Below are 9,211 nucleotides of genomic sequence, written 5' to 3'. Positions count from 1 at the left end.
AATCTCAGTATAGATGATGCACATGCTGTGTAACAACAAACAAATGATACTCCCCAACACACACACACACACACAATAGCTCAACTACAGTTTTCTCAGATTGAGTCTTTCAATACCAGACGTTGAAAGAGTGTGTGAGCTATGAATCGTAAAGGGCAATGGTATTTACGAAGATTCAACTTTCAATGAAAAACACTTTATCTTAAATCCTTCCCACATGTTCTAATGCATTATTTCAGGAAAATGTGCTGTGGTGATTATGCGTAGGTGAGCACAGAGAAACTTACATTTCTGTTTCTCTGGATCCATCTGGTGGTGAGAATGGAAAAATATGTGTGTGTGTGTGTGTGTGTGTGTGTCTCTCTCTCTCTCTCTCTCTCTCTCTCTCTCTCTCTCTCTCTCTCTCTCGCTCTCGCTCTCTCTCTCTCTCTCTCTCTCTCTCTCTCTCAGTGTCAGCTGCCATATCACCCTGTAGCCAAAGACTGGTTGGAAATCCAGGTTGCTGCTGGAAGAGGTGTTAGTGAGGCCAGCAGGGGGCGCTATCCCTGTGGTCTTTGTGGGTCCTAACACCCCAGTAGTGATGGGGACACTACACTCTAACAAGCACCGTCCTTCGGATGAGACGTTAAACTGAGGTCCTGACTCTCTGTGGTCATTAAAAATCCCAGGATGTCTTTCGAAAGAGTAGGGGTGTAACCCCAGCATCCTGGCCAAAATGTCCTAGCCCAATGGCCTCTATCCATCATGGCCTCCTAATCATCCCCCATGTATACTCATAATAATGTAACTTCTGTTGCTGTTTACAGCTATGGGACTATTTTTTCCAGCGGAAGGAAGGCTTTTAGTGATTTAAATTTACTTTATAAAAGTTGCATTGATACATAGTTTTTGGATTTAATATTTTTTATTGTATGGTAACTGTTTTATGAAAGCAATAAGGTACTCGAGGCTAGTGCTTATCATGAATAAGTCACGGCTGAAGGGGTTGCAGGCACTCAAACTAGCCTGGTAACCAGGCTAACAACTAGCCTGGTCCTACCAGACTCTCGTACATTTCATTTGTACAGAGAGTCTGGCCACTCCCCATACATACTACCGGCACATCCGGGAACTTAACTGTCAATTTTGTCACCACCTCTTTTTTTAAACATGTCAAGTAATTATATGTCCACCCTGCCTGCCATAGAGCATGAAAGATACATCCACAAACTTAATTTGGTCAATTTAAAAACATGTCCCTTCATTCTCCCAGCGTCAAATTGGTGTAACAACCCCACCCAGTGGCCAGAGGTGTCTTACCCGGACATGTACTCGTACCTCATCGAGTCACCAGGTAAGCCAGTGAATGATTTTACTTTGTTTTTTAAAGTAAACATCTTTAAATGTATATATTGTCTTTATATTTAGAGTACTGAGTGCACTTTTCTGTCCAGCCATACAACTAGCCTAACTTAGCTTTCAATAGCATCATCCGTAATTGATGGCAGGTAGCCTGGGCTAGTTTATAACGGACATACACTAAGACAGCCCAGCTGTTATCTATCTAAAATAACACGATGACCATGATAGATTGTAAAATATTGGAGTTGTGGGAAGCTTACATAACTTAAACTGTATGTTTAAGGTTGCTAGTGTCCTGCTTTCTAATCAAGCTTGAGATGTCATGCAGTACATTATTATTGAGATAATATTGTTCAAAAATGTTTAGCCTGTCTGTGCTGTGAAGAGTAGATCATACTTTATTTTAATGATGGTGGTGTTTCATTTATAGGAATTTACATGGCAAGTAAAATGAAAAACTACAAATCATTAGAAGCGTGCACATTTTTTATATGAAATATTGTCCGTAAACATAAGTGCAGTGGTGGTTCTACATTGAATTACACCCTGGGCGAGACCCCCTTCGAGCTTGTCCGTTCCATTTGGGAGAGACCCAGAGGTGAACTGTCATCCACGGCCAAAAACCGCTACTGCATAAGTGTGTGAAGATACAGGATCCCACAGCCTCCTGTTGCTGTCTTCTCAACGTATCGCGCTGCAGCCATAATTGCCTTCTGTCCGGATATTTCTTTTTACATGGCAAAGCAATGAATAAAAAATGTGGGGTTTTACAAACATTATTGGTGCACCCAATCACACAACAACTCTTTGGCATGTTGTTGTAAGGTTAGTCCACTTCCTCGATTCGATACTGTATGGCGGTTTGTTTTCCCCCTAAAAGTGGGCGTGAATCTGTTCAGAGACATTCTATGACGTTGCGCCGGTTGTGAGTATTGACAAGCGTTAACTTCCTTGAAGGCGGGTACTCTGTTGAAGTTTAAAACTATTGGATCTGCCCAGAGCCACTCTGGATCTGCCATAACCAATCGCTAACATTTGGTTGTGACGTATGTCATGAAGAGCGTACGTCATCGTTCTCAGCCACTCCCTCTGTTCGCTGATTGGACCGGTTAAAAATTGGCCAGAGAAAACCCGTGAATATACTGCAAACCCAGACGACGTTGGCCCTGTCCCAAATGCCACACTTCATGTGCACTTGTGGACATACAATGGCTGCCGCGTGTGCTTGTCCGTTAAGTCCGTGAGACCGTAGGGTGTCCCATTTGTCATTTTAGGTCTCAGAAGGGTGTTCGCGAGCTATGCGGTCGATTTGCACCCTCGATGCACACTTTTGACTTCTTCCCGACAGTCAAAACGACGTTACGTCACGAAAGTGCGGACTCAGAGGAAGACCGCGAGTGTTTAGGGTGCCATTTGGGACAGGGCCCTACTGAAGAAAAATGAAAATTGAGCGGAAGTGCTTTGGAGGGCGGAGCCAGGCTAGCTAAAAATGCTTTTCAGCCGTGATTATTCACGATACAGCCTCTTGTACCACATTGCTCATTGCATAATGTATTCAAAATGTATAAAAAATGTAATGCTCCAAATAAAATCAAATTCAGATAAAGATGCTGAAAGAGATCTGATTTCTCTAGGCCTTCTGAAAGGTCAGAGGTCTGTCTCTTGGTCTGGAGAGCAGGAACAGCTGTGTGGTGCTTATATAGATCTCTGGTCATTTCCTCCCTATAGGGATCAGCTCAGACACAGCTGCTCTGAGGCACCATGCGTCTAGTGTTGGATGACTCTCTCTGTGTATGGGACACAGCAGCTGAGCCGGGACACACACACCACTCTGTGGTCTGAAGCAACTGGTTCATGTATGTACACACTAAACCTTATGTTTGCCCAGAGAGTCATGCAAGTCGAGACATCCTTTGTCTGAAATCATATAAAAAGGGCCACTTACCAAATAAAGCAAATATTTATTTAGATATGTACATATACACACACACGTCAGGATCCTGTCACCAAACTAAGAACAAGACCAATCAAGGTGACAGGATCCTGACACTCATCTGTTTGTCTCGTGTTTGTGTGAGTGTACGGCTTTGGGGTTGTTCTCTGGGCCTTGCATGTTCGAGGGATGCTGTCTGGACCCTGAAACTTCGGTCTAGTCTTGGTTCAGTTTTGGTGTCGGGGTCCTGACTTAAGATTAAATTAAATTATATTATATTCAACCAGAAAACATTGATATATAATCATAATATTTAACACTACTGTTTTTGTCTTTCTTTCTTTCTTTCTTTCTTTGAGGTTGTCCACTCCCTGAATCTTTCACATAATTGTGTCTCATTTCCCTAACTGAATAAAATCTGCTACACCCCTCTGCATGTGCAAGGTCAGCAGATTTACAATTTGAAATCTGCCCCTCCCTTCCAAGTTCATGAATATTTCATGGCATGTGAGGGTAAAAGAAAGACAAAGGGGGGTTGTAGCCAATCAAATAACCCTGTGGACAGTGAGGCGGTGTAACCCCCTCCTCATCCCACATACACACGCATAAGGCAGAACCTGCTGCTTCATCCACCCACACTTTCTCCTTCAGCTCTCGTGTCCATACACACTGCATCACGGTAAGACTTTCTACACTCCAAACTTCTGGATGCGTTTAGAGGTGTCTTTGTGTTCTTCTACTTATTTTCTGTGAGAGAGAGTCTGAATTGTCAAGAGATATAAAGTGAGAAGCAGAGAAACGACTCTGAGAAGCAGAGCACAGAACAAAGACAGAGGCGTGACATTCCCAGTTCCCAGAAAGAAAGGATGATCAACAGTCATCAGACTTATCAGACTGGCAATGGTTATTAAGAAATATGTTCCTAAATATAAGCAGCTGCATTTTCTTATTGATTGAATGAATGATTATATTTTTACACAATTAATATAAAAAATAATGGATGGGACTAAACAAAAATAAATGTATTTGTGTAAGTAATATTACACTTTTTTTTTGTCTATAGAGTAAAAACATGGCTGACAAACCCAACATGACGGAAATCACATCTTTTGATAAAACTAAACTCAGGAAAACAGAGACCCAAGAAAAGAATCCCTTGCCAACCAAAGAAAGTAAGTATCTGATCCCGAAACAATGGCTAAGGATGTCATTGTGATTATGTTAAGATCAATGCATTGTTTGGTTTTTGTTTAAATATATTGTTTATGTCTTGATTAAAAACTTATAATGACAGTTAGGTTCAGCAAACCTACTGCATGTGAAATTATCTAGAACCATGCATTATTTCCCATAATTGTATTTGGAAAGTAATCTATAAAAAATATTGGTAAAATGTTACCCCTTTAACACGTAATTCATTAAGTTGTTTGCCTCCTTTTGCTTTGTTTTCACAGTAATGATACTCAAGTGATTTCACTTATTTTTCTCTTGCTCTAGAAAATAAAATAACTTCAATCTTAAGTCACTTCAAACACTTCTCTGTCTTTCTTTCTGTAGCTATTGAACAGGAGAGGCAAGGAGAGTCCACGCCGTGATTGATGTTTGTAACTGAAGTCACACAGCAAGGAGTGAATTGAATGGCTGAGATCAACAGAGAAGAGACTTTGAGAGGAATCTAACTAGTATCTGATATGTATTTGGTTTTATAAATTTGTTTGTTTGTTCGAGAATGAAATAAAAATGTACGGATGTGTTTCATGGAGAGCACGGAGAAAACCAATAAAATACTTCAAAAGCATGACGAGGTGGCCGAGTGGTTAAGGCGATGGACTGCTAATCCATTGTGCTCTGCACGCGTGGGTTCGAATCCCATCCTCGTCGGAAATTAATGTTATGGTTATATAATTCACCATAAACTTTCGAAACATGAAGAGGGGTTAGAAAACGGGTGTATAAAAAGAAATGAATCACTGGTAATTCCAAACGTATATTCTTAAGATGTTTTAATCGCGTTGTATTAGCAAAATGCGTCAATAAATTCTTGGTAACAACTAACAACGCGTCTCCCAACCAAACGAATATAGGCATTTATTATTTAATTTTATAAGTAAAATAATGCATTCCGAACTGCTGACACAGCGCCTCGTTTTACCACTAGATGGCACTATAGAACAGGAATAACACTCTCTGCCATGCACAACTACTGCAGCTATTTATTTCTAAATGTAGCTTGGCCTATAACTGTCAGTTTTGGGTAAGTTACTCAAAAAAAAAAAAAAAACGAATTACTTACCACTAATTACTACTAATCTTCAACAGTTTACATTACTGTACTAATTACAAAAAAATATATAATTTTATCATTAGGTTACATTTTTTTATTAAATCCACTATTGTTTTATTTAGAATTGTTCTATAGTCTATCAATACAGTATTTCATGCAATTACATCAGAATTAATTGTAATTAAATAGCAGAAAAAAATAGGAGTAATTCCTTAGGCTACTTTACTTTTTCAAGGGATAAAGAAAAAAAATTACAGTAAATTAATTATTGTAATACATTACACACAATACTGTTAACTATAAAGTATTAGTGAACAGTTACATGCTATTTACAATTAATAGCCTATTAAATACTAATTTAATATTTTGACACGGTTTGTCCTGCATTTCAGCTGTATTTTAAGTATAGCTACCATATGGATACAGTCAAACCAAAATGTATTCAGACACTTTCAACATTTCTCACATTATCACAGTTTATATGCTATAGTTTAGAAAATGGTAATAATGATAATAACTTAAGAGTTATCAAATCAGTTAATATTTCACTGGTTTTGGCCATCCTTCTGTTAGACTGTCTCACAGATGAATTAGGTTGAATAGCTGTCAGCTGTTACATTTAAGTACACAGTTGGATTACACAATTTAGGTCATGCAATTACCAATGCTTAAAGGGTTAGTCCACCCAAAAGTGAAAATTCTGTCAGTAATTAAGCTACTTAGTAAAGACAATGTTTAAAATGACTACAGTGGCTCAACCATAAGTTTATCAAATGACGAGAATACTTTTTGTGCGGAAAACAAACAAAAATAATGACTTTATTCCACTATTCATTTTCTTCTGTGTGGGCCTCTGATGTGAGTTTAAGTAGTGTAACAGCGCGGCGCTTCTGGGTTGTACGTCCGAACGTAGGCTCACTATTGGCCGACTCTGGTCATGTGTGTGATGCGTGTGATGCAGGCTGCGCTGTTGTTACACTATACGTGAACTCACGTCAGAGGGTGAACGTTCATTTTTGAGTGAACTAACCCTTTAATGCTTAATTTTGTTCAGCTGTGGTGTAATTTTTGGGAATAGTATGTCACTGTTTACTTTATTTTGCTATCCTCACTTTAACTTGCATGAATTAACTATAGTGTCCTGCACCCACTACTAAAAAAAATATTAAATACTAAAAATACCCTTGTTTAAAAGGTTTTACATGCTAAAGAAGGTCACATCAGGGGATGCAGTCTGTTTAGCTAAAAAACAAAAAACAAAAAAAACCATGAACATTCCAAATGGTAGTCATGAAGTATCAATCAAACTCAGTACTGACAACCAATCTGACGCAAATTACTGTAAAATAACTTGAGAGAAAATAAATCGGCATCAGCTGGTGTAAATATTAGCCTACGTTATGCCGGTTAGACCAAGTCACAAAGAACTTCCAGGATTGAGTCTCAAGGTTGAGGACCAAAAGAATGATAAAGAGTGTTAAACAAAACAACAGGTGGTTTTGTGTACCAAAGACACTATCTGCAGGTCTTTCACTATTACTGACATCATGCTTTAGCCAAACTGGCATTGAGCCAGTAGTGTAACAGCAAGATTATCAGTAGGCTATAACAAAATGATCTAATTCTAAACTAAAAGAAAAAGTTGTGTGACGGTAACCAAAAAAGAAACATGCGGGAAAAACAATCTGCAGATCGTCATGACCTGGTCAAGGAGTTTGGTTGGTTTAGGTTGTAAAATGTCACATGCTCCCTAAAAACTTTGTTTTGTTGTTTTAATAATAATAATAATTAAGACATGTCCACTCACATTTATTCAAGGTGCAGTGAATATAGGCCTACAGTTGTGATTGAAATTATTGATGAACAAATCAAACACAACAAATGTTTCAATTGGTTTCCCCAAATTCAACTGAAAATGCAACCTTTAATGATTTCTGCAGTCTCAAAATTATTCAACCCCTGGCAAGTATATTTAGCACTTAGTAGAACACCCTTTTGCTGGTATGACCTGCTGCAAACGAGATGTATATCCAGACACCAGCTTCTAGCAGTGTTTCTTAGGAATCTTAGCCCATTCCTCATGAGCAATGGCCTCCAGTTCAGTAATAGTCTTGGGTTTGCGTGCTGCAACTGCCTTCTTCAAATCCCACCAGAGATTTACAATGAGAATCAAGTCAGGTGACGGCCACTGATGGCCACTGTTGAATCTTCCAGGACTTTTTCTGCAACCAAGCCTTGGTGGAATTTGAGGTATGCTTGGGATAATTGTCATGTTGGAAGGTCCAATGACGCCCAAGCTTCAGCTTCCTCACTGCCGGCATGAGGTTTTCTCCTAGGATTTCCTGATACTTCAATTAATCCATCTTGCCTTCCACACACTGCAGGTTTCCAGTGCCAGAGGATGAAAAGCAGCCCCAGAGCATCACCGAGCCACCAGCATGCTTCACTGTAGACAGTGTTCTTGTCACGATATGCTTCATTCTTCTTCCTGCAGATATACCGCTGATCCAGAGGGCAGAAAAGTTCGTTTTGTTTCATCGCTCCACAGAACAGAATCCCCAAACTTCTGTGGCTTATTTATATGATTTTGAGCAAATTGACGTCTTGGAGTTCAATAGTATGCGTTCAGTACGTGCCTTACTGTGCAGCTGAAACCTCAGTGCCCGTGGCCACCAAGTCTTGCTGCAGGTCGTTTGTAGTCACTCGAGGGTTTTTCTGAACCTGCCTCAGAAACTGGTTGCAGACGTTGATAACTTCCTTTTTCTGCCCCGTCCCTGTAGTGTAACCAATGTTCCTTAAAGGGTTAGTTCACCCAAAAATGAAAATTCTGTCAGTAATTACTCACCCTCATGTTGATCCAACCATGTAAGTCTTTCGTTCATCTTCGGATCACAAATTAATATTTTTGTGATTAAATATGAGAGCTGGATTACTCCTCCATTGGCTTTAAGGGGGCCCAAACTTGTCCGTCCAAAAAAGGGCCGTGAAGAAAATGTTTAAATAGTCCATGCCACTACAGTGGCTCAACCATACGTTTCTCAAGCGACGATAATACTTTTCGTGCGAAAAAAACAAACAAAAGAATTATTCAACTATTCATTTTCTCTCTTATAGGCCTCTGACGTGAGTTCACGAGAGCTCCATGACGCATGCGCGAGAACTGAACTGACGACGGTCTTCTTCTACTACTACTTGTTACTGGCTGCTCACTCCTTCGGAGTATTACCGCCGCCTAGGGTACAAGATAACGTGCTGGCATAGCCGGAAGCGCTAAACTTTGTTTACAAGCAGGTGAACAAGCGCGCGCGGTATGTAAGCTATTGAATTCGACATTGATCGTGCTTTTGGTCTCGCTCTAAGTAATTGTTTACAATGGTTAGAAAGTGTGCATTTCCTAGGTGGCGGTAATACTCCGAAGGAGTGAGCAGCCAGTAACAAGTAGTAGTAGAAGAAGACCGTCGTCAGTTCAGTTCTCGCGCATGCGTCATGGAGCTCTCGTGAACTCACGTCAGAGGCCTATAAGAGAGAAAATGAATAGTTGAATAAAGTCGTTCTTATGTTTGTTTTTTTCGCACGAAAAGTATAATCGTCGCTTGAGAAACGTATGGTTGAGCCACTGTAGTGGCATGGACTATTTAAACATTTTCTTCACT

At 39.8% G+C, this 9,211-nt stretch overlaps 1 long non-coding RNA gene across 1 annotated transcript; it reads left to right on the top strand.

Moving 5' to 3' along the window:
• Positions 1 to 1,203: 1,203 nt before the first annotated feature.
• LOC309476818 lies at positions 1,204 to 4,356 on the top strand. Its single transcript, XR_014198381.1, has 3 exons — positions 1,204 to 1,333; positions 3,070 to 3,197; positions 4,338 to 4,356. It is a non-coding gene; the product is annotated as an uncharacterized lncRNA (long non-coding RNA).
• Positions 4,357 to 9,211: the final 4,855 nt, after the last annotated feature.

The sequence above is a fragment of the Leuciscus leuciscus genome (assembly GCF_965113295.1).
Source record: "Leuciscus leuciscus genome assembly, chromosome: 16".
Lineage (NCBI taxonomy): Eukaryota > Metazoa > Chordata > Actinopteri > Cypriniformes > Leuciscidae > Leuciscus > Leuciscus leuciscus.
The sequence above is the reverse complement of the archived record's forward strand: the minus strand, read 5'-3'. Positions and strand labels throughout refer to the sequence as shown.